General features: G+C 32.9%; 5 long non-coding RNA genes across 7 annotated transcripts; 2 read left to right on the plus strand and 3 right to left on the minus strand.

Annotated features, from left to right (window-relative positions):
- The first annotated feature begins 691 nt into the window (after positions 1-691).
- On the plus strand, positions 692-1653 carry LOC138140645 (uncharacterized). Its single transcript, XR_011162681.1, has 2 exons — positions 692-1180; positions 1239-1653. It is a non-coding gene; the product is annotated as an uncharacterized lncRNA (long non-coding RNA).
- Positions 1654-6161: 4508 nt separating this feature from the next.
- On the minus strand, positions 6162-9696 carry LOC138137239 (uncharacterized). Of its 2 annotated transcripts, XR_011161648.1 has the most exons (3): positions 9521-9696; positions 9330-9417; positions 6162-9272 (listed from the first exon to the last, which is right to left on the minus strand). It is a non-coding gene; the product is annotated as an uncharacterized lncRNA (long non-coding RNA). The 2 variants fall into 2 exon arrangements; XR_011161647.1 differs by having other exon boundaries at positions 9330-9696.
- A 4115-nt stretch (positions 9697-13811) lies between these two features.
- Positions 13812-14705, minus strand: LOC138141346 (uncharacterized). The gene is made up of 2 exons (XR_011163107.1): positions 14239-14705; positions 13812-14183 (listed from the first exon to the last, which is right to left on the minus strand). It is a non-coding gene; the product is annotated as an uncharacterized lncRNA (long non-coding RNA).
- A 5779-nt stretch (positions 14706-20484) lies between these two features.
- Positions 20485-22841, plus strand: LOC138130232 (uncharacterized). 2 transcript variants are annotated; one of them, XR_011159528.1, is made up of 4 exons: positions 20485-20748; positions 20807-21230; positions 21589-21869; positions 21960-22841. It is a non-coding gene; the product is annotated as an uncharacterized lncRNA (long non-coding RNA). The 2 variants fall into 2 exon arrangements; XR_011159529.1 differs by lacking the exon at positions 20485-20748 and having other exon boundaries at positions 20946-21230; positions 21589-21905.
- LOC138130236 (uncharacterized) lies at positions 21583-24424 on the minus strand. Its single transcript, XR_011159531.1, has 2 exons — positions 23835-24424; positions 21583-23774 (listed from the first exon to the last, which is right to left on the minus strand). It is a non-coding gene; the product is annotated as an uncharacterized lncRNA (long non-coding RNA).
- Between the last annotated feature and the right edge of the window lie 2773 nt (positions 24425-27197).

Raw genomic sequence — 27197 nt, forward strand, 5'->3', positions numbered from 1 at the left:
AAAGCTCGGATTTTCAATGGAGCAATTGATTCCGCTAACCTCAAAAAATTTACCCTTAACTAACTCCATCTGTTAGCGAAATAGAAAACAAAAATGTAATTTGAATTGAAATTATCCAATCACAATCACATAACGTATTAACGTGTTTATTTTGTTAGGTTAACACTTTCTATTTTGTCATTTTGACGCAAAATAAATTTTCACGTATACATTCATTTCTGTTTTAGACCAGAGTAGGCTATTTTAATTTTTGTATACGTTTCATGAACGTAAGAATACCTAATAATTACAATAATCAAATTATGAAACATAATATTTAAATATAAAATGGAATTGCAAAATCTGAAAATGGATAGAGCACAGTAGAAAAATTAAAAGTAAAACTATCTATCTGCAGGAAGACAATACCTTTCTCGTAAGTTTATAATTTTAAAACCTTCCTACTTGTGAGTTTATTCTGAATTGATTTCGTTTTTATCGTAATCTGTTTTTTTTTATAAACAAATGTTTAAATTTGGTTTCATTACTAATTGGATAATAACTACAAATTTTATCTTTGTGTTTATCACAGGTAAATATGGAATTCTGTATTAAATGTGGATGCAAAGTAGTAACCAGTGGTTGACAAAGATTTTTTGGAATTAAATATTATAAAATGTGTGTGGCAATATTAGCATGGTAGATTTCATAGATAAAATAAAGACAAATAGAATGAAAAGAGGCCTATCAATTTTGTGCAACAGAATCCATGGTAATGGTTTATCGCACCGTCCACAAGCCAAGAGATGGCGCAAATTTGGAAGGAAGATTTAAACTTTTGAAATCAAAGTTGTCTCAATTCATTTCATTTACTTTCATGTCACGAAGTATTGTTATCACGTCTTTTCTAAAAATTTAAATACGACAATTCGTGTTCGTAGCTAAAACTGTAATAACTACTATGAAGCTATGTAGTGTTCAAAAGTGCTAGCACCCGCCACATGTTCCCCAATCCTTTAAAATATCCTGCGCGGTTTCGGGAATGGTTACAAAGAATGGGCAATGTTTATCTCTTCGAAATCGATCAAATGAAAGTTTACAATGGATATACGGTTTGTGCATCCACATTTCAGACTTTCCGATTACGACACGAACAATAGAGTGAAAAATACGGCAATACCTAGCTCACAAATTCCAATGGGTAAAGTGAAAACTATTTAGAATCAAAATTCTATAATAATCATCTTCAAACTTTTTAGAAAATGAGGATGATCCAACAAGGATTATTATTCATGGAAATTACGAAAAAAGAATTCCCGAATTGACTTCTTACAATTCCTTACCAGATATCCGATAACCAAATACAAACTTCAAAAGAAAGTAACCAGTTTTCTGTTGAAAAAATCAAATGCCGTGTGAAATTATTCTCAAAATTTGAAATGAAGTTAAAAGGTAAAGTTTTGGGGGATGATGCAATACATTTTTGTTTGGCACAATCGAAAAAAAGAGACGTTAAACTAAAAGGGCGCAAATACACTACAGAAAATAAAATCTTAGCATTGGCGTTTTACAAACAATCTAGGAGAGCTTATTCAAAATTAAGAGAATTTTTTGCACTTCCTACACTGTAGAAATGTATAAGAAGATGTTGAAAATAAAAAATATTAAAATAAACCTGTTTTTTATTATCTTTTTTAAATTATTAAGGCCCGGTTTCACCAATAGTAAATAAATCGTCAGTTACTTATTTAACGAATAACTTTTATTTGTACGTTAAGGAAAAAGTTGTTTCACCAAATAATTTTGATGTTCAGTTAACTATTTCGATAACAACTGTTTTTAAAATAATTTTCTCATTGATTGTACCCAAAAATATTAAATTATTCTGACGTTTTACGTCATTTCAATCATCTGCTGCGACGATTTGAGAATGGATCAAGGGCAAAAAAGAAAAAGAGAAAGATCCAAAAATTTTCTTGAAGAAGAAAAAGAGTATCTGTTAGGGTTGGTTACAGATAAAAAGGGTATAATCGAAAATAAGAAATCGGATACTATTAGCGCCAAGCAAAAACGTGAAATTTGGAACTTAATTGCACCAATTTAATGCCAGCTCAAAAACCGGTACGCGTAATGCTCAAAACTGAAGCTCCTTTACGACAATTTAAAAAAATCTACAAAAAAGAAATTGGCCGATGAAAAGGTAGTAAAATTCTAAAATTTTGAATTAAAATTTTAATGGTTCTAATAAATTTTAGGTGCAAACTTATAAAACTGGAGGTGGTTCAAAATAAAAAACTCTCACAGTTAATACAACTTGCGACAATATGCTGGTTAATTTATTAGGACCCACTATAACGCCTCATGAAAATCCTTATGATAGTAACGGTAAAATTTGACAAAAAATATTGTAACAATAACAGTAATAATCGCTGTACTTTCTTTATAGAGTTACCAGTATCAGTTCATGATTTCTCTAATCACATATATGATCATAATATTGATAATGATATCACTGAATACGTAAACGAGTAGGCCCAGATTGATGAAACAGTCATTATAAATACTGAACACGAAAAGCAACTGTATCTAAGTACCAGCCCCGATATTCTAGAGGAGGAATGTGAAACTTCTGCAGAGGCTGTTGTAGTCCCTGAAAATACTAAAATTAAAACGTTTTTAAAAAACATCCGTTCTAATAAGAACAGTAAAAGAAACACAAGCATCGATTCTATTCAAAGAGAATTATGGGCCTTAAAAAAAAAAAATATCAAAAACAAATTGAAGCATTAGAAATTATTCGAAAAAAGAGTTAGAAGATTTATAGGGAAAAGAATTGGATAACCTATTAAAAACTAAACAGTTAAATTCATTGTAATATTTTTTCTGTTTTTCATTAGAATTCTTTGTCAAAATTTATTTTATTTTATAAAGGTGCACGTAAAAATATAAAATGTTAAATTAGATGCTTACTACCTATTAAAAATGGTGTTAATTAAAGCCGTACGAACAGCCCTATTTTCATTGTTGTTAATAATTTCGACGTTAAAGATATCATCTGGTTCTTCGAAAGGTGGAATATCTATTTCTGGATCTTCTCAATAGAAGACCACCCAATGGTGGTCCTCATTCACATCAATTGATATGTTATGCAAAATCATTGTGGCGATTATAATTGGAAGTACTTTTTCAATTTGTACACGTAAACCGATCGCCAAACATGGAAAACGCCTCTTCAGTACTCCAAAACTTCTTTCAACCACATTTCTTGTGGTTTTATGAGCAGTGTTATATCGTTGCTCTGCTCTATTGTTAACAACGAGAAGTGGTGTAAGCAAGTATCTTTTGCATGCATACCCACTATCGCCTAATAAATAACAATTTGGAAATTCGTTATTTTCTAGACGCATTCTTATACGTGAATCATTAAAAATTGTAGAATTGTGTACGGAGCCAGGCCATCGCGCAACAACATCGATAAATTTTAAATTGGCATCAGAAATAGCTTGAGTATTGATAGAAAACCATGACTTCCTATTTCTATATAATTCCCCATGATCACCTCCTGGAGACTGCACCTTGATATGCGTACAGTCTACTGCTCCAAGCACATTGGGAAACCCAGCAATTCCGTAAAAATCATTATGAATTTTTCGAATTTCATTTCTGCGATCTGGCAAACGTATAAAATAATGGCGTAAAGATGCTATGGAATTTGTTACTCGATGAATTATTCTACAAACAGAAGATTTTGATACGTTTACCAGATCCCCTATGCACCTTTGAAACGTTCCAGTAGCATAAAACCGTAGAGTTATCAGAAGTTGTAACGCGGGAGTGATTGGATCGTTTCGATCATTTAAATGTGCCAGATTTTCTTCAATTAATGTTAAAATTTCCCTAGCGCCAATTTTAGAAAATCTGAAACGTAATTTAAATTGGAATTCAGTGTATTCCGTAAAAGGATCGCCACGCATAATTGGTCTTGGTGGTCTTCTTATAGGAGGCCTTATTTCCTCATCTGATGAATCCGATGACGATGACGACAACATACTTTCAAAATTGCTTATTCAAGAATTTAGTAATTATTTCTTACTTATCTGTTATCAATTTTCCAAATTCGCAAATTTTCTTATTTTGGTATTAAAATTAAAATGACAAATGTATTGTCACATTAATTTAACTGGGGTTTTAACTGACCAAATTTGGTCAGTTAATTTAATAGACGATTTATTGAACGAATAGTGCTAATTGTGGTTGGTGAAACGACATCTGTCACATTTATTCACAGAATAGCGCTAACGGTTTGTTAAATTATTTAACTGACGTTGGTGAAACCGGCCCTAAATAATAAAAATAAAGTAATAATGGAAAACATCCAGTAGGCTATGAAATATTGCACCGTCCACAACTCAACAGATGACGCCACATTTGCTGCTCAAAAAAAATCAAGGGACTTTGCATTCTATTTATCTTTATTTTATCTATGGTAGATTTTTGATTTTTTGAGATTAGCCGAATCAATCATTCAGCTACAGGGTGAGCAACAATAACTGTTACAGTTGGCAATAAAAAATTTTACATAAAATTTTCAAGACTGTGAATTGTACCTATTTCGGTTTGTTTTATTGACACTATTGACAGCTGGTATACATTTCATATTTAAACGTCTTGGTTTTTGTAATCTTTTATTAATAAAATGGTTTTTTCGTTGGAACATGACATAAAAGTTACCAAAAATCACCAGAATTTATTGCCAACTCAATCAGTACTTGTTGCTCACACGGTAGTTTGTTACCTAGATAAAGAAGAGAATAGATTGGCCACTCTCTCAGATTCAACGGATAACAAGTTTCGGCGCCATCTATAGTTGCCGCAAAAAAGTTTTACGAAGAGTCGGTAAAAAGTTGATTGGAGGCCTGTAATCGTGCTAAGGCGGCAAAATTGAATCCTGTACTATGCACTGCTTCACAGACAATTAAACTATAGTAAGACTGTCAAGTGGGATTACATTTTCGGGGACGCGCTCAAGTGGCGCTGCCCGAGCGTTAGGCCAAACTAATGTATAACAAGTTGCATATCTGACTTTCTGTATACCTAGTTGCCTATTTTTTTTTTTCAATTTGATTTAAATTGATACTTATTTAAAAAAAAATAGAAACGACTAAATAAGTATTAAACATTTTAATACAAATTCTAACATATACAACAAATTAGTAGTTCATTAAACGAGTTTGTGTATAAATTGGGATTTTTTGAGCATGAGTGGGCTAGTTTAAGGCGAGTGAAACTGAATTGAAGGGTAGATCTAGTTCAATAATTTGATCTTGCGTTAACTTCTAAAATTTCTGGATAATTTTAGAATCGTGCAAAAGATTTTTTAATTTTGATTTCGGTCCATGTACTTAATAAATGTTTCTAGCTTTTGAAGTAAGACTACTAACTTTCTTGCATTCAAGTAGGTACTTGCAACACACTAGAAGATTTTGTTGGGTATCTATTTTGGGCCTTGGGCATAACAGGAAGGATTAGATTCTCTACAGTGGGATTTTCAGTAATCCTAGAATTTTCAATTTGTTCAGCTGATCTAACATTATTTATTGAAGTTTGTTTGTCTTCACGAAGAAAAATCGACGGCAGGGCGTATTTATGGAGTTTTGTTTTTTGAGTAAAGAAATTGTTGCTAAAATGTTTCTCGCAAATAAAGGCAGTATCTGTTTTGAAGGTTGGTGCAACATTTACCTAAAGCTTCTATCCATCGTATCCAAATAAATAAAATAAAAATTATGATCTGAAAAACCATATTTCGTACTTTTTCAAAAAGAAAAAGATAACTTACCAAATAAAGAGATAACGAAAAATTATCTCAAGATACTGGTTTGGAGTAATTTATTTTGTAGAACAATTTATAAAATTTATTGACTAAACCTTGACAGAAATTAGAAAATTCAAAATTACTGATGACATTATTAATTAATATTCAAATCAACCTTCTTTTTAAACGGAAATTCCCGATCGGATTAACGAGTAAATTCGGTAATTTAGTTTGGCCTAACGCTAGAGCAGCGCTAGTGTTGTCAGTGTCTCCCATGTTTTATACGGGTTTTGAAAGTCTTAATTCTGTTGATGGTCTGTGCACTGCTTCCAAAAAAATTTTTAGGGTGATAATTCAAAACAAGGTCAAATAAAATGTTACAATATTTATTATAAAACATGTAAGAATACAAAAATTGATATACGAGCAAACCGAATGCATAAAACAAGGCGTTTCTACATATACACCACGGCCTCCTTGATTTATAAGAGACTCGTCTCTTATCCGGCCTGTCGCATTCGATAAATGTCTGTTTTTGAAAATTCCCCGTATAGTATGTCCATCTAGCGACTTTAATGTGACCCATATGTTAGTATATGCAACAAAAAATACGTATGAATAATGACATTTTATATAATAAATTGTCAATTTGAAAAACTAAGTGCAGTCGAAACTTTAAAAAATGCCACAAACAAAGAAAAAATGTTGTATTAGTTCACGACATAAAGTTAACATTTCTGATCATAATCTACCCAATGATATCACTTTAAATGCGGCATAGAAGATAGGACTGAGAGATCATACTGGTAATATCATGAGTGCCGTAGAATATGCAAGTAGTAAAATGTTACCAAGATTCCAAAATTTAAGGACCAATGTAAATATTTCAGTCACCTTGCAAGATAGTTCTCTGGAAAAACTAGAAAAATTGTCTTCCTTTACTTATTTGCCAAGTACCAATTTTCAAATTGAGGCGGCGGCAACAGCTTTTTTATGTGGCTACTTAATTATGAAAATAACGGAGGCAGTCCATGGATGTGATTATTGCTTGTCACATTTACAAGATTCAAATTCGAAAAAGAAAATCCCTTTACTGGAATTAATTTATTACTAAGATAGAGGAAGGCTAAGTTACCCCAATGATCAATTTGTGGGTCTAGTATAGTTTGGGAATGAGAAATAGGAATTTTAGCTTCTTCACTTGCAATGGGTTTTGGGAAGGTTAAACATTATAGATAATAATGAAGATTTACACGAGCAGTTCATTCCAGGAGGTACAAACAATCTGCATTTTGGCGATATTCGGCATCCCTTTTTAGTAACTAGCAGGTAGATAAACTTACACTATCGTAAATCTTCATTATTATAATCTTTACAATCTACCCATTGCAAGTGAAGAAGCTAAAATTCCAATTTCTCGTTCGCAAACTATACAATTTACAATAATTTCAATAATAGTAAAAATTCTACCAAGCATTCCAAAGGAAAATATAAATTTTGTTTTGAAGAATATCTTGGCCTCAATCTTTCGGGAAATCCACTAATTCATTGTCCTGTTCATGGTAAAATGTGAGTGAGACACTTATTTAAAAATTAGAACTTCCTGTCATGGTAAATTTTTGTAACTTGCACTCACAGACAAATAAAAAAAATATATAAAAAAGAAAATTGTTGAAATTAAATTTACCGTTCATAAAAAATCTTTTTGATTTGAGAGTTTGAAAAAGTGTCAGATGTATGTGTGCGTTAAAACTGTTGAAAGATGTTGAAAACACGTCTACAAAACAATAATTTCCTGCAAGGCAGGCAACCAGTACAACACATAAGCCCCGTATTGTGGCGCACCCTATAAAACAAAAATAATGCTTTGAACTACGAATGCGGCAGGCCGGATAAGAGACGAGTCTCTTATGAATCTAGGAGGCCGTGATATACACATATATTGCGATCAAAAAATTTTGGACACTAATGTCATCGTGCTGTCATACATTTTAAAACGACCCTTATGTATTAATAACCTCAATTTTGATTGTGTCAGTTTTGAAAATGTGAATGTCAGATTTACCGAGAAAATATTTAAAAAATTATATTTTAAACCGGTGTCAAATTGACAACAATTTCATCTTTCATGTGACAGTTTCAATAAAGCATGGTTTAGAGTAATTTTTTTAAATGTGACAAAAGTTTGATGTCCAAAATTTTATGATCGTGATAGTACGTACAAAGGCCGGCAAAAAAAAAACTAGCCATCATTTAAATGTCAGTGTCAAAAAAGCATTAATTACACATTTGGATTTTGACGTAACACAAAAGTGATGTCTGGTTTTAATTGTATGTATTTCAATTAAAAAAAAAAAAAAACGGGAAATGTCAAAAAAAACCCGACACGTTTCTTTTCATGTTTGTCAGTTTGAAAATAGCTTTTTAGAAATATATTATAATATTTTGACGGTATGTCAGTATATAAATAAATAATTCAATGACAAAGTGTTTAAAAATTATTTGATAGGTACTGTCGAGTAGACAATTAATTGACAAATATTTAAAACCCAAATTACATTACGAAATACATATGTCATTTCCCGTTTTTTCAAATTCACCTACATTTTGAATAATAATAATAATACATACCTATTATACACATTTATACACAATTTTTAATAAATATACAGGAGAACGAAACAACAACAATTGACCATTTCTATCTCAACAATTAATGACACAGATTACTTCGGAAAAGGTATTTGAATTTACTTTTCTTGTTATATTTTTCAGATTGTAGTGCAAGTATAATAAAAAATAGCGTATAATACACTTTTAAGGGTCTTTAAAGCACTTGCGACGTTAAAAGCACTCCGCTACGCGTCGTGTTTTAAAGGCTTCCTTATAAACAATATTGTACAATGAGGAACATGAAATCCTGGGCAGTCTGTTATTGTCATTTCAAAAAGTGTCATGTAAATGCACCTTTACCGTCATTATGATTGATATTTTCAAAAAAACTGTCGAATTAACTTAAGCTTGGTTATGAGTAGCTAAGGTATGGTTTAGAAATGTTGACAATGAATGACACATCTGCCCAGTTTTCCGTGTCCCCAATAGTAAAACAATACTCGTAAAAAAATAAAATAAATACAAATTCCAATATTTTTTTAAAGATAATTGGATTCATCTCTTACTTTGAGTGGGAGTGGTAAACAAAGAAGTCCTCACCATCTTGGTCTGTGGTAAGTAAAGAGCGATCAAATTAATTTGTAATCGAGTCATCCATGGATTTGAATCCGTATGTCTTTTAGATTGATATGTCCACTGTCCAGATCTAACCTTTGTTTTTTGTTCAAGAAACGACATACGATTTCGGATTCATGGATAACTCGATTACAAATTAATTTGATCGCTGGATATGTCTTTTCTGGCTCTTCCACAGACCAGGATTCAGGAGAATGCCCAATGATGGTACGAGGTAAAGCTCGAAGCGCATCTAAATTAAAATAAGTATCAATTAGGTATTTGAACTATAACATAAAAACAGACCTACCTTTTATTTTTTCAGGAGTAACATACATATTTATATTCTTCCTGAAGGTGACTGAAGCAGTCTTCTGTCTTGGAAGATTCCTTAACGCCTGAGAAACAAACATAATATAAATAATTAAATATAAATTTTGATTTTTCGTAAACATTGATTGATTATTATCAAAGTTTAAAAATTTAATTTTTACAGCCTACCTGCGATTTGGAATATTTTCACATCCGGGTACACAACACGGCTTCATTTTTTTTACAAATTGTCCAAAAGTACTTAAAAATTGAACACAAAAACACAAAATCTACATGTATTTTTCCACTTTCCACTAAATTGCGTCATGCCTCGCAACACTTTTCTGGGAATTACTAGGAAAGTGAATGCGATTGGGATTTATCCAGGATGACCAACCGTAGGAATTACTAATTTGTGTTGGTAGTAGCAAATTTTTTAATTTTTTTCTGATCTGAGCGCCATTTGTAGTTGCCGCAAAATATTAAACTTGATTCAAGGTCGTCTATTAGAGTGCCCTACCCCTGGTTTGTTACGGCCGCAATAAGCGCAGAGCGCAGCGCAGTTCAGATTTAGTAGGCCATGGGGCAACACCACTGCAGCGCCCTCTTCCGGCCTGTGAACGGTGTGCACAGCCAATACGCAAACCGAGGACCCAATTAATGCACCGACTCTCCTTGTTTTATTTTATTTATGTTGCGCTGCAGCCTGTACTTGAAACGACAATCTTTTCAGAAATCTTAGATTCTAGTCTAGTAAGATTTTTCATTGGTACTTTTACAAACTGCGGGCCAATCACTTTCGTCGGTTGATAGACAATTAGACATGCGTCTGCGCTTTGAGTTAAAATCATGGCGCGCTCTGCGCACGCACCACGCAGCAGAACTTTGTATCGCGCGTGGTCAGGATGGCGAGGTAAACTAAACTAACCAAACAACAAACTATCAACGAAGAAACGAGTTTAGGTAGACATTCAACAGCTAAATATTTGCTGGTGGTAAAGTTTTGATGTGGTAAGAGTTCAAAAGTGAGTTGAGAGTGTGTGTTGCGCTTTGCTGATTGAATGTGTTCGGTTTACGTGTTAAATCATTCATGTAAATATATACTAAAAAGAGTTTTCAATATGCACCGAACTAGTGAACATTGGAGCAGCTGTATAGGGGCTGTATGGACTCAACAGTCGTCTAAGGAATATCAGACAACGTCAAAGTAAGTCATTTGCTTTAAACAATATTCCTATCTGCGGATGCCAATTTGATAGGTTAGAGTTCAATCCTATAATCTGTTTCAAAATCAAAAATCCACCAACAGTGCATTCTACCTTTATTAGTACTGGATACGGTGTACAGCCATCATAGTTGAACAAGACGTACCATCTATTTCTGTCGCCCTCAACGCATTATCTGGGTATTAGCACTATCCTTTAGCGAGTCCCCCGACTCTGATTGGTTTAAATTCTCAATCTATCAATTATTTATTACTCTCCTGTCATTCGTGTCATCTTTTTTCTAATCTGTTTCTCTGAAGTTTGCATACATAGTTCGAGAGTATTTGAATCGTTAACTCTATAAAGTATTATTGTTTTAGAACTTGAACATATTAAGAATGACTAATTCGTCTAAAGCCAGGTATTTTTCACTCTAATGTGAAACACTGACAATGCTGTTGGTAAAGACTTCACAAAAGGAAATCCAGGTTTGAACTACAAAGGTGAAGAGAGTTGTCTGTCTTCAACAACTATACTTTTGTGAACCACTTAACTTTAATTTGTGCCTAAATTCAAACTCACAAGTATCCATGAAACTTACAAAAAAACTCCAAAATAAATATTAATCGTAACAGATTCTTATAGTTATTTATTCATTATTAAATAATACAACTTTGTTAAGTTTACTTCTTATCTTGTTTTTGTTTAGAGCTTTCGCAGTTTTCTTACATTCGTAGTGTATTTCCCTTTGCTCGTCAACATGTTCGATCATATTTACATGTCGTTTTGCTTTTCGAGGGCTACTAAAATGCTCTTCTGTTACATCTGCATTATATTTCGAATCTACTGATTGAGTAGCCGTAGTTTTATTTTCTAACAATTTTTAAAAATAGGTAAGTAAGTTATGAAAGAGAAATTAAATATTTAAGTTTTATACGCTCTACCTTTGTTGCCACTACAATGTTCTTCTGCGAAATTGAGATTAAAGGGGGCATCAGGTGTGGTAGGAAAATTCAGGTATTGTGAAGATACCTATATTACAAATCCTTTTTAAAATTTTGCATGGTTTTTTACATTCATCCTAATCAGAATTCCGAAAATGTTTTGAACAAATAACCGCATCGTTTGCAACTTTGATTGTCTCTTCCACACTGATATCCATTTGTTTCTTAAGAAGGTTTCTTTTGGAAAACTGAAATCGTTTTTTCACCCAGGTCTTCGGTATTTGTAAAGAATCGTTTATTTTAGGTTCATACATACCAGTGAAAAGATAAGTCTTGTCTTGAAGAACTATAAGGAATAGAACAAATTCTGGAGGTTTTCATGATTGCAATTATTCTATTTTACGAATGCAGGAAGTTTTATGACAGTTCAGACCACAGGTTCAGACTTTTGAATTAATTTCAAATTTCAAAATTGACATTTGCGAAACATCAAAACGACATACGTATTGTAATAACAGAGACAAAGATATTTTAATACAGGTTAGAATGAAGTGGGGGAAGGTACCAAAGTCTGTGATATGTTTTTTCAAAGTCGACATACGTTTATAGGGTATTGCCGTATCCAGTACTAATAAATCCATGGTTCTATAGGTTTACTGTGTTGTCTATGAAATTCCCCATATAGGATGTCCATCTAGCGACTTTAATGTGACCCATATATTAGTATATGCAACCAAAACTACGAATGAATAATGACATTTTATATAATAAATTGTCAATTTGAAAAACTAAGTGCAGTCGAAACTTTAAAAAATGCCACAAACAAAGAAAAAATGTATTAGTTCACGACATAAAGTTAACATTTCTTATCATAAACTACCCAATGATATCACTTTAAATGCGGCATAGAAGATAGGACTGAGAGATCATACTGGTAATATCATGAGTGCCGCAGAATATGCAAGTAGTAAAATGTTACTAAGATTCCAAAATTTAAGGACCAATGTAAATATTTCAGTCACCTTGCAAGATAGTTCTTTGGAAAAACTAGAAAAATTGTCTTCGTTTACTTATTTGCCAAGTACCAATTTTCCAATTGAGACGACGGCAACAGCTTTTTTATGTGGCTACTTAATTATGAAAATAACGGAGGCAGTCCATGGATGTGATTATTTCTTGTCACATTTACAAGATTCAAATTCGAAAAAGAAAATCCCTTTACTGGAATTAATTTTTTACTAAGATAGAGGAAGGCTAAGTTACCCCAATGATCAATTTGTGGGTCTAGTATAGTTTGGGAATGAGAAATTGGAATTTTAGCTTCTTCACTTGCAATGGGTTTTAGGAAGGTTAAACATTATAGATAATAATGAAGATTTACGGCTATGAGCAGTTCATTCCAGGAGGGACAAACAATCTGCATTTTGCCGATATTCGGCATCCCTTTTTAGTAACTAGCAGGTAGACAAACTTACACTATCGTAAATCTTCATTATTATAATCTTTACAATCTACCCATTGCAAGTGAAGAAGCTAAAATTCCAATTTCTCGTTCGCAAACTATACAATTTTCAATAATTGTAGAAATTCTACCAAGCATTCCAAAGGAAAATATAAATTTTGTTTTGAAGAATATCTTGGCCTCAATCTTTCGGGAAATTCACTAATTCATTGTCCTGTTCATGGTAAAATGTGAGTGAGACACTTATTTAAAAATTAGAACTTCCTGTCATTGTAAATTTTTGTAACTTGCACTCACAGACAAATAAAAAAAATAATAAAAAAGAAAATTGTTGAAATTAAATTTACCGTTCATAAAAAATCTTTTTGATTTGATATTTTGAAAAAGTGTCAGATGTATGTGTGCGTTAAAACTGTTGAAAAATGTTGAAAACACGAATATAAAACAATAATTTCCTGCAAGGCAGGCAACCAGTACAACACATAAGCCCCGTATTGTGGCGCACCCTATAAAACAAAAATAATGCTTAGAACTACGAATGCGGCAGGCCGGATAAGAGGCGAGTCTCTTATGAATCTAGGGGGCCGTGATGTGTGGTTAATTGGTTATTCTAAATTTCACTAGATATCGCCACTTCATCTCCATCATCATGACCAACTTCATTAAACTATGTTAATGAAGTTGGTCATGTCCATCATCATAGACAACACAGTAAACCTATAGAACGCAAACTCCCATAGTTTTTTGTGTCCCGACGCCATCTACTGGCTTGTGGTAGGTGCAAAATAAGACACAGCCAGCTGGATATCCTGGCTTTTTTATTTATTTTAATTTTCAAAATAATTTATTTATAAAATCAAAAGACTACATTTATTGTGAAATTTTTATTTTCAATTGTTTTCGATACATTGCCATTGCATTTTTATAAATTTTGATTTGGTGTTTCTTTTCCTCAATTGCGACAAACAGAGATTTATGGCTTCCTCACCTTCAAAATTTTGCTCTTTATTTTGACATCGAATTTTGCATGTAACGTTTTCGGTACAGCCCGTAGTTGCAGTCCGAATTTTGGATTAACATTCTGGCTTTTTATAATTTTGATTATGCTCAGCTTTTCTTATTTTCTTTTTGAAACTTTCACAAGAATTTATATCTTCATTACTACATAAAACAGGATTTACACAATTTACTTATAGCGCCTTCAGTAGAAATATCGTAGATCATTAGATCGGATGAAAATTCTATAAAAAATTGTTTTCAGTTAAAATAGAATTATTAATATTTTTTTACTATTACTGGAAGTAAGTCTGGACTGGAAAAGGAGGGAAGTTGTATTGAGTCGAGGGTACGGCCACATTCAGCAATCTATTGTTCGTGCCGAAGTATTTGCTGGTAAAATGAAGTCCACACACAGTGTAGCTGTTATACCTACACTTTAATAGGCTACAAAGTTGATAACTGCTTGTTACCCGTGTTTTTAATCCATTCCATAAAATGCCCAGGATATTTAAATCTATGGCGAGTTCCACATGGTTTAAATACCTTTGCACTCTGCAAATTCTCGTAACAGTAGATTTATTATTTATGACTTAATATGTCAAAATATATATATATTTTTTTAATTTTGGCATAAGTCTCCGCGATTTTTATTTTTATAAAACGGCAGCGTCCCCTGACGGCTTGTGGTGGGTGCGTTTCCAAAAAAACCGATAAAATGCATAGGAGTTTGCGTTCTATAGGTTTACTGTGTTGTCTATGTCCATCATCATAGTCCATCATCATAGACAACACAGTAAACTTATAGAACGCAAACTCCTATGCCATGGATTTATTAGTACTGGATACGGCAATACCCTATAAACATATGTCGACTTTGAAAAAACATATCACAGACTTCGGTACCTTCCCCCATTTCATTCTAACCTGTATTAAAATATGTTTCTCTCTGTTATTACAATACGTATGTCGTTTTGATGTTTCGCAAATGTCAATTTTGAAGTTTGAAATTAATTCAAAAGTCTGAACCTGTGGTCTGAACTGTCATAAAACTTCCTGAATTCGTAAAATAGAATAATTGCAATAATGAAAACCTGCAGAATTTGTTCTACTCCTTATAGTTCTTCAAGACAAAACTTATCTTTTCACTGGTATGTACCTAAAATAGACGATTCTTTACAAATACCGAAGACCTGGGTGAAAAAATGATTTCAGTTTTCCAAAAGAAACCTTCTTAAGAAACAAATGGATATCAGTGTGGAAGAGACAATCAAAGTTGCAAACAATGCGGTTATTTGTTCAAAACATTTTCGGAATTCTGAATAGGATGAATGTAAAAAACCATGCAAAATTTTAAAAAGGGTTTGAATAGGTATCTTCACAATACCTGAATTTTCGTATCACATCTAATGCCCCCTTTAACCTCAATTTCTCAGAAGAACATTGTAGTGGCAACAAAGGTAGAGAGTATAAAACTTAAATATTTAATTTCTCTTTCATAACTTACTTACCTATTTTTAAAAATTGTTAGAAAATAAAACTACGGCTACTCAATCAGTAGATTCGAAATATAATGCAGATGTAACAGAAGAGCATTTTAGTAGCCCTCGAAAAGCAAAACGACATGTAAATATGATCGAACATGTTGACGAGCAAAGGGAAATACACTACGAATGTAAGAAAACTGCGAAAGCTCTAAACAAAAACAAGATAAGAAGTAAACTTAACAAAGCTGTATTATTTAATAATGAATAAATATAAGAATCTGTTACGACTAATATTTATTTTGGTGTTTTTTTGTAAGTTTCATGGATACGTGTGAGTTTGAATTTACGCACAAATTAAAGTTAAGTGGTTCACAAAAATATAGGTAGTTGTTGAAGGCAGACAACTCTCTTCACCTTTGTAGTTCAAACCTGGATTTCCTTTTGTGAAATCTTTACCAACAGCATTGTCAGTGTTTCACATTAGAGTGAAGAATACCTGGCTTTAGACGAATTAGTCATTCTTAATATGTTCAAGTTCTAAAACAATAATACTTGATAAAGTTAACGGTTCAAATACTCCTGAACTATGCAAACTTCAGAGAAACAGATTAGAAAAAAGATGACACGAATGACAGGAGAGTAATAAATAATTGATTGATTGAGAATTTAAACCAATCAGAGTTGGGGGACTCGCTAAAGGATAGTGCTAATACCCAGATAATGCGTTGAGGGCGACAGAAATAGATGGTACGTCTTGTTCAACTACGATGGCTGTACGCCGTATCCAGTACTAATAAATCCATGTATAGAACGCAAACTCCCATAGTTTTTTGTGTCCCGACGCCATCTACTGGCTTGTGGTAGGTGCAAAATAAGACACAGCCAGCTGGATATCCTGGCTTTTTTATTTATTTTAATTTTCAAAATAATTTATTTATGAAATTAAAAGACTACATTTATTTTGAAGTTTTTATTTTCAATTTTTTTTGATACATTTCCATTGCATTTTTATAAATTTTGATTTGGTGTTTCTTTTTCTCAATTGCGACAAACAGAGATTTATGGCTTCCTCACCTTCAAAATTTTGCTCTTTATTTTGACATCGAATTTTGCATGCAACGTTTTCGGTACATTGCAGCCCGTAGTTGCAGCCCGAATTTTGGATTAACGTTCTGGCTTTTTATAATTTTGATTATGCTCAGCTTTTCTTATTTTCTTTTTGAAACTTTCACAAGAATTTATATCTTCATTACTACATAAAACAGGATTTACTTATAGCGTCTTCAGTAGAAATATCGTAGATCAGTAGATCGGATGAAAATTCTATAAAAAATAGTTTTCAGTTAAAATACCTATAATTATCAATATTTTTTTACTACATATTACTGGAATTAATAAGTCTGGACTGGAAAAGGAGGGAAGTTGTATTGAGTCGAGGGTACGGCCACATTCAGCAATCTATTGTTCGTGCCGTTCGTGTGGTAAAATGAAGTCCACACACAGTGTAGCTGTTATACCTACACTTTAATAGACTACAAAGTTGATAACTGCTTGTTATCCGTGTTTTAATCCATTCCATAAAATGCACAGGATATTTAATTGGATTTGAAAATCTATGGCGAGTTCCACATGGTTTAAATACCTTTGCACTCTGCAAATTCTCGTAACAGTAGATTTATTATTTATGACTTAATATGTCAAAATATATATTTTTTTAATTTTGGCATAAGTTTCCGCGATTTTTATTTTTATAAAACGGCAGCGTCCCCTGACGGCTTGTGGTGGGTGCGTTTCCAAAAAAACCGATAAAATGCATAGGAGTTTGCGTTCTATAGGTTTACTGTGTTGTCTATGGGGAATTTTCAAAAACAGACATTTATCGAATGCGACAGGCCGGATAAGAGACGAGTCTCTTATAAATCAAGGAGGCCGTGCCACACATTTAAAAAGTTAAATATCAGGTTATGTTATATGCTATTTCATTGTCAAAAACTGTCAGTTTATACGTTTTCGTTGTGGAACTTGATCATTTCGGAGTAAAACGAAGCAAGCATTACAAAATTCGAGGTTCTAAGACGCTAACTTTCCTCTAAATGCGTTTTTACGCACGCAAGTGTGAAGGATCACAGCCATAGACTAATCACAGCAAACTAACGCCGAATCGGAATTTCGTCGTGGAACTTGAACATTCCGGAGTAAAACGATGCAAGAATTACAGAAATCGAGGTTTTAAGACGCTAACTTTCCTCTAAATAGGTTTTTACACAAGCAAGTTTGAAAGATCACAGCAAAACCGCTCCGAATGCGAATTTCGTCGGGGAACTTGATCATTTCGGAGTAAAACGATGCAAGAATTACAGAATTCGAGGTTCTAAGACGCTAACTAATTTTTCATGTTCCTGCCATAGTGTCATAAAAGTATAAACTGACAGTTCTTGACAATGAAATGGCATATAACATAACCTGATATTTAACTTTTTAAATGTGTGGTTATTCTAAATTTCACTAGATATCGCCAATTCATCTCCATCACATGACCAACTTCATTAAACTATGTTAACGAATTTCTTTTCTAGTACCACAAATTTCCCGAAGAACCTCAAACGATTTAGCTCTAACTCCACTGTCGCTGGGAAATTGAAATAAAGGTTTTTCAGAATTGCCACAAATAATGCATTTAATGAGCATTTTCAGAGTTTTTTGATTGACAAAATTTCAAATTTGACGGCAATTTTACCTTGATGTCTAACAAACAGGTGGCACCACTTCATCACTATCCATGACATACTTCATACGAAGCCCATTTTAATGGAATTGGAATGGCCATAACATAGTTTAATGAAGTTGGTCATGATCTGTTTCAAAATCAAAAATCCACCACCTGTTGAATTATGTTGGCAGAAACAAAGAAATCCCTAAAGTAAATTTCATTGTTTTGGGTTGGCTCAATGCTCCGCCAAAATTTGACATCGAACTGTTGAGTTTATTACGTAACATAAAATAATTATTATGTACAAAAAGGTGGTAGCTAGGTACCATATCATACCTTTTGAATGAAATAATACAATAATAAAAAAACACGATGAACTACGACTAAAACGACTGCCAACAGTTTTCTTTCATAACCCCACTTTTTCCGACACTTGCAAACACACTAAAAACAAAAGTTGGCGACGTTGTCGGTTGCATTTTCAATAGTAATACAACGAGTGGGTACGAAATTGCCGGAAATTTTCGATCTCAGATACGAGTATTTGTTTCGGCGACAATTTTCACGAGTGAGCGAAGCGAACAAGTGAAAATTGTCTTAAGAAACAAATACGAGTGGTCTGAGGAGAAAATTTCCGGCAATTTCGTACCCACGAGTTTGTATTCGGCATGACAATTCACCGAGCGAAGATTGAAAAATTTAATAAAATAGAAAATAAAATATCCTAGTGGAAACATTTTGTTGGAAATTTTTGGTGGCAATTTTCACTAGTGAAAATTTCCGCGGCAATTTTTTTAAAACAAACGTGATTGGTCCGTACTGATCAATTTCGTAAATCTGATTGGTCGAGAGAATGCGAGTTGAATTGTCGAGGCAGAATGCAATGTTGGTGGATTTTTGATTTTGAAACAGATTATAGATGATTTTTGTAAAAATCGCGAAACAGGGCGATTTTTGTTTGTCCTTGCTCACATTTTGGCGCATTTGGTCTTTGTATGTTCTTGGAAGTACGCAACCACCCCTAACATTTTTTTTTCAAATGGAAGGGTATGTCAAGTGACACCTCGTTTGAAAGCCCCATAGGACGAGATGGCATTGTTCCTCATGTAATGCAGGCCTTTGCCTAACGGAAAAACAAAATTGTTTTCTTTCATTTCATAAAAAATAAAACCTGACAATTTTCTAGAATGCTGTTTTTGTTCCACCGTGGAACCGTTTTTTTTTTTAACTGAGTTTTGAAAAAATTATTACTTTAGAATTGTATGATCATGGGTCGTTATAATTACGTTGCGCGCCAAAAAGTCAAATTAAAAAAAATATATCTTTGGGCCACAAAGGGTTAAGTAATAGCGGGCTAAAGCCCTCGAGCTGGATTCATCGTTCTCCGGGCGTAATCATCGTTGTAACGCCCTTGGTGCATAAATAGCTATTACTTAACCCTTTGTGGCCCAAATATATATTTTTTTTAATTTGACTTTTTGGCGCGCAACGTAATTATAACGACCCATGATCATACAATTCTACAGTAATAATTTTTTCAAAACTCAGTTAAAAAAAAAAAAACGGTTCCACGGTGGAACAAAAACAGCATTCTAGAAAATTGTCAGGTTTAATTTTTTATGAAATGAAAGAAAACAATTTTGTTTTTCCGTTAGGCAAAGGCCTACATTACATGAGGAACAATGCCATCTCGTCCTATGGGGACGTTCTCTGGTGCTACAAAAGGCACATCGAACTTTGGTACCATGAACTGGCATGTCAGCCGCCTTGTCTGTTCTTCGTTCTAGTGGGACATGTACCTTATGCCTATTCACCACTGGCTCAGTACTTCGCCGGCCCCGTTGTGGTGTTTGAGGGTCAGCACCAATGAGTCCTGCTGCTACTGCCAATCGAAATTCTTTCAAAGTCAAGCTTTGGCCGCCATCAACTAGTCGATCTTTCTACAATATGAAAGCATTCACTACTACCAGATTGATGAAATGCCAAATAAGCATAAGTGGTTTTTATTCAGATAAAGGTTCATCAGAGTGGTTACCACTTGACCGGATTTTCCAATTGCTTCATTTTCTTTTTCCAAGGGATCAACATCTGTATTAGCTCCAGTATATACCGGGTGTAGAATTGGTTTACGAGACATAGGATTTTACATGTAAAAATAAAGAGTTTATTATTATTTTTATTATTGGCTCCCCTAATAATTTTATGCCAAAATAGTTAAAATGAAAGTTAGAGAGAATTAAAAATAGTGTCTAATTCCAGTCTTTGTTTTTTTCTAACATCTTGTGGTACTGAAAGAAAAGCAAGAAAGGAGTTAACACAAAAAAGTAGCACTAGCCATGAAATTTGACTTTTAAAATACTACAGGGTCTCTATAAATGATTGTCTGGTCAAGCCAGCCTTGGAAAAAAATTTTACTGTTCCGCTTTTTTGAAACCGATGCCAAATTCTAGTTCGTTTTCACGGTCACTTCTGACATTAGTGACTGACGTTTCGTTTGCGCTTGTCAGTCGAGTTTTGGTTCCTTATATTCGTTTTATCGCAGTTAATCACAGTTAATATACACCAAAAATCAGTATTTTTCAATAAAAATTGCAAGTACGTCCGCTTTTAGAGGTAAATACACTGGCAAAATTTGTGAGGTTATGCTTTAATGTTTTATGTTTTATTTTAGCTTTATTTTCTTTACAATGGTTTATTCTGTTGAACAGAACACGTTCATTGTTGTTTTTTACTTTCGAAATGGAAGGTTTAACAATGGGGATTATCTGTTTGTAAAAATGAATTCCATCAAAATATCTGAACAACATTGTGAACAGATTTTTAACAATCTGGGGTGCGTTTATGAAACACTACCCGAGTAGAGTACGAGTTGTGTTAGTATGGCGTCGAGTAGTTTACTGGTCGACATATTCAATGAACGCTCCCGAGTAAAAACCTAAAAATTCAGAGCTGTCACACAACCTGCCATTTATCGGCATTTAGAGGTTAAAAGTTGAAAAAAAAACATGAATAATAATAGTAACCGTAATAAGATTAAAAAAGTAATTGCAATGAACATATTATCATTTGCTAAGAATTTTTTAAATCACCAAGAGGTTTGTACCTATAATTAAATATGTATTAAAAAATAGACATAATTTAGACATAAACGTGTTTTTTTGTTCGACACTGTCAGAATTTGAGAATTTTCTCCTGTGTGAACGGATTTTGATAAATGTCACAACTTGTCAAAACGAAATGTCAAGTTAATTTTAAAGATTTTAAGCGATTTGAAGCCTTTAAGGGGCTCGTCGAACAAAAAAACATTGTATTCAACTCGTTCGTGTGTAAATTGGGCTCTTTATGGCATTCGTGGGCTTTTAAAACGCTCGTTTCACTCGCGTTTAAACTAGCCCAGTCAGCCATAAAGAGCCCAATTTACACACGAACTCGTTAAATAAACTAATATTTTAGTCAGATGACGAGGAAAGTGACGTGGTCAACAATGGTTTGCTATTAATATTGCAGAAAGGAGAAAAACCCATTCGTATTACTGTATATGTGGAAAATGTTGTTGCCCATTATAATTCGACCGAATTTCAAAGTCATTTTAGAATGACTTACGAAACGTTCGAACATCTTTTGTCGATAATGAATCCTATTTTAATAAGACATACTTCTGGTCCTCCAAACGTTTCACCTGAAAAACAACTGCTTGCAGTAATTTGGCTTTTAGCCACACCTGATTCATATAGGTAGATACAAGTTTAATACAAAATTATCATCTGAAAGTAATGCATGTAATAAATGGATAAAGTAATGTAATGAACGTTATTAATTTTTAGATCTATTGGGGAAAGATTTGACTTGGCCAAGTCTACACTATCTGTATGTTTTGTCAGAATAATTAAAGGTTTATGCCGAATTGCACCAAATTTGATAAAATGGCCTCAAGAAAATGAGATAGAGGGATTAAAACGCAAATTTCAAAACTTATGCAGACTCCCACATGCTATAGGAGCCATAGATGGAACTTACATTGCTATTAAAGCTCCAAAAGAAAATCCTGAATCCTATATAAACAGAAAGTGTTTTTATGGAATGACATTGCAAGCTGTTTGTGATCCCTGTTTACAATTTACAGATTGCTTTGTGGGATATCCCAGTTCAGTTAGTGATAATCGCATTTTCAGAAATTCTCACATTTATGAAGGTGTTCAAAATCACCCACAAAGATTTTTTCCACATAATGAGTATATTTTGGGAGACAAAGCATATCCTGTACTACCATGGCTCATGACACCTTACATCAACCGAGGCAACCTAACTGCAAGGCAGATTTATTATAATTCTGCAGTATCTAAAGGAAGACAAGTCATTGAAAGAGCATTTTCATTATTGAAAGGACGGTTTCGAAGACTGAAATACATTGATATGAATCGGACTGATTTAATTCCGGAAACAATTCTAGCTGCATGTGTATTGCACAACATTTGCCTGCTACACAATGATGACTTAATTGACCAATATATAAACGAAGGTCGAGAATTAGATAATGATGATCAAAATGCTGATAATGCAGCTATGGAGCCACATGGGCGACATATTAGGGATTCTCTGGTAGATTTTCTATGGAATCATCGTTAATAGTAAAAAGTTATGTAAGAAGTGGATAGTGGATATTGTTAATCAATGAAATTATTTCTCAATAAACATAATTTTCATAATTATTGCGCATACATTCAAAAACAAACCTTTTCAATAAAAAGAAGAAAAAAAATTGAATTTACAATTTTATCAATAATAATAAAAAACAAAAACAAGCTAATAATAAAAAAATAAACAATCTTATGAAACAAAATAAAAACTTTGATAAAAAAAAAATTAACAAACTTTCCTCAATATCTACTTAATAAGAAAAATCAACCTTGATTTTTACAATTTATCAATTAATTTATCCATTTTCTGGGCAAATACTTGTATGGCTTCTCTTTGAATTTCCATCAACTGCTCATGACGAAATCGTTTGCTCTGTTCTTTTTCCTTTTCAGTGTTTTGAATATGTTCCAAGAATTTCTCGGCTTTAGATTTCCTCTTCTTTATTTTATCTTGCACATCTTTAATATTACTGTTGTTTGAATCTGATGTATTTTCTTCTAATGCATCTTCTATTAATTTGGTCTCCATGTCTGTCTGTCTTCTAGAAGATGAAGCTATTGCAATTGGATTGACATTTGGCTTTTTCCCAAAGATTTCATCAAATTGACTGAAATACTCAAATTTTACTGAAGCAGCACCTGTATTTCTCATACTATCAATTTTTTTTTGGTATTGTCTTTTCAAATTTTTAAATTTATTTTCGCACTGAGTTCTATTATATTTAAAACCATTTTCATGTAATTTTGCTGAAATGGATTTCCAAACTACATCATTTCTCACACTTGTCGACGTAAATAATGATAGCGACGATTTATATTGATCAATTAACATGAGAATTGCCTTATGTTCCCATCTGTTATTTATATCAGGAAGATCCGTTTGGTAACTTGTACTTGCACACTTTGAACTTTCATCATTTGAAGTTTTATCACTAAGAATTGCAGCTTCGGATTCCACAGGTTGACTTATGTCTTCATCCTCTACATACACCAAACAATTATCTAAAATTTAATTATTTCTATTTATTGTTCAATTAGGTAGATAGGTCTAAAATAATTAACTTGTTTCATCATACATTAATGACAACCCATTTTCATTTTTCATATTGTTCCCTTCAGTATCCTTAACTAAGGAATATTTAGGTATTGAAGTAGCCATTTCAATATAATATTTTAAATAGCTAAATCGTTTTGCAAATAAAAACAACAACTTAACCTCATTCAAAAATATTGGCGGTAACAAAATGAAATGACCACGCGGTTGACCAACACAACATCCACCGTGCGCATGTGGTGTTAATTTTACCCATCGCTAGAGGTGGGTTAAAAGTGTTAACTGGGTGCAAAACCTAGGTGTCCTTATGAACGCCCTATCCGGATATTTGGGTTAACGCAGATGTTGTCATAAACGCCTTGGGTTACTCCAGAGTTACTCGAGTGAATTTCATGAACGCACCCCAGAACAATTAGCAGGGGTAAATCATTAGGACGAGCACCAGTATCTGATGAAATACTCAAGGATTTGAAAGAAATGGTGGAAAAGACTACAGATATCCATAGCCTGTTTATCTCAACAATCTGGTGTACCACGATGCACTTGTCACAAAATCATTAAAAATAGGCTACAACTGCATCTTTATAAAATTAGTGTTGTACAGCCGCCCGCAAAAGAATCGAGCCTACCCGGCTGCAAGGGAATAATCACCTCTCATAAACTCGTAAATCTAGCCTGCAACACTATTTCGGACAGTTTGGTATACGAGGGTTGTTTCATTAATTTTTGGTCATTACTTAGACGCTTCTGAATTAAAAATGTTTCTTTTCTTAGATATCCCTAGAGTTTGTCTGTCTCTATATTTAAAAATTATTAATATAATTCGATTGCAATAAATGTGATTTGTAACGGCCGACGTTTAGTAAAACTATAAAAATATGTGTATTAGCCCTGCTAAAATTTAAAAACTACCACCTGTTGAATTAAGTTGGTAAAATTAAAATTACACTAAGGCCCAGTTTATTCACCTTCAAGTAACTTTATTTGATAATTACCGTGGATCTACCAATAGCAGATTCTAAATCATAGCAACTACTGGCCAGATAAATTTACTTGAAGGTGAATAAACCTGGCCTAAATGTCCAAATGATAACTTTTATATTACTAGGATGCCAGCTAGACCTTTTGATCGATCTCTTTATTATGCCAAAAAGTGAGTGCCGTAAAAATAATGAAATCTTTTAAATAACAAGATTACAACAAATCGAATTTTTATTTATAGTTTTCATAAGGTATCATTGACATCACCGTAACCAAACATTTCCATTTCCCTTATGTCAAAAATCAACTATAGGTAAGCATACAACGTTGTCGGTTGTATTTTCTAGGTAGAATCCAGTGTTGGTGTTTTTTTTTAGTTTTGTAACGGATAATAGAAACCATGTCTCCAAAAAAATTGAATTATAGAGCTAATAAAATAAAATAATTATCAGTAAGTAGTAATACCTAGATATAACAATTGACTTGAACATCGCATTGATTTGCAAAGGTGATGCCATTCCCAATCCCGATTGATGCATTTTTACAACAAATTGACACAATTTGCATGATTTAAAAAAATGTGAAACGTATTTATTAGTTACTATAAAGAGTTTGCTTTCAAAAATAATCACCAATTTATTTTAGAGAAAGAGTTACAGTGATGGATAGACGTTAACGAAATTTTTGATTTTAATATGATGAGTTGAATCTTCAATAAAATGATACACAATCGAAATAACCGGTGTGCTTAATAGAAAAAATAAATATGTAACTAAAATCAAAATGATTGTAATAATGAACGTAATAAAATAGATCGTTACAATAGGTAAGAAAATTCTGGGTAAATTTGCAGAGGTAAAGTATCTTTATTAAACAAAACTAAAACAACACTGGGGCGGGGAGGTTAAAATGGCCAAACATATTTTAAATAAAATTTTCAGCCGTAAATAAGAATCTCAATAATCGTGAAATAATCGTCAGGTATAATAAATTAATCAGGGCTTATGTTTCTTTTACTGTTTGAACAAGTTCTAGCTGTTAGGTACCGTAAACGGTGAGTCTTGCTTTCATACCATCGAGGGTTTTATGACACAGTTGTAAATTTTGGTATACCGATTACAAAATAGTGAATGTCTGCTTTTATCTAAGTCTTATTTATTTTTTAACTACGAGTATTTTATCCCATGTAATGATAATTCATGTGTAACGATCCAAAGTTGATTAAGATCAATATTAAAGAAACGCAACAGAAATAGTGAACAATTGTGCCATTTAATTTTTAATGAAACTTATTTGTATCTTACACTACTTGTGTTCTTATTAGCGAAAATAAAAGCACCAAAAGCGGATTTTAAAACAAACAAAAACAACAAAGCAAACCACACTGAACTGAGCTAAAATTACTACAAGAAACAATTTGTAAATATGTAGGTAACTAAACCCTTCCCCGAACTACCTGTGACAAGTTGTTTTATAATGGAATTCCCAGGCAGAAAAATTTTCCTTACCGAAAATCATCCATTTGCCTTTTAGGGCGGGCCTGGTCTCTAGGTATTTTTTATAAATTACTAGCACCGGGCAATGCTTTGCTATTGCTAAATTTGGTTATGTATGAATGAAATAAATATAAATGCAGTTAGATAACAAATCATTTATTCAATTGAAATCACATGGATTTAATTGTGTGATGAACTGATGATTCTTTTTTGTTTGTTTTATTGCTGTTTTGTTTTTGATATTGTTTGTTTTCTTGTTCTTCAGCTGAAAGGTGTAGTTGTTAAGTTATTCGAATAAAATAAATAGAAATGAATTAGTCCTCTCGGTTTCTATTCTGTATGTTACATCCCATCGTTTATTTTAAATATTAAAAAAGATTCCGACTACATATTTGTGTTTTACTAGCAAGTGGCAATAATTCTGAACGACTGTAATCAGGTTTACAATTATTTTCTTTATTATTTCCAGCATTTTCAAGTAGTAATTTTTTGTTCGTTTTACCTCAAATAACGTATGGAAACATGGCTTTGATTTTTCTCTCTCATAGCCATGGATACAACATAAATGAAATATGTATTTGCAGACTATTGGGATACATAGAATTTTTTGTTTGTTTGAGAATTATTTTCTCCTGTGTGAACGGATTTTGATAAATGTAACAACTTTTCAACTGTGGGCCCACCATGCCAAAAAAGCCCAATTTACACACGAACTCGTTAAATAAACTACATACTACATATTAAAAAATATTGCCACATTTACTGTAACGAATAGGTCCATTTCTTCTTGGAAAAAGAAGAATGATTTTTTTTAAACATTTCCACCTGATATGTATTTTAATGACTACTTAACAACGTACTGCTAAGTTGTTCCGTGAATTTTGGGGCACCCGG

Source organism: Tenebrio molitor, chromosome 1, assembly GCF_963966145.1.
Source record: "Tenebrio molitor chromosome 1, icTenMoli1.1, whole genome shotgun sequence".
Classification (NCBI taxonomy): domain Eukaryota; kingdom Metazoa; phylum Arthropoda; class Insecta; order Coleoptera; family Tenebrionidae; genus Tenebrio; species Tenebrio molitor.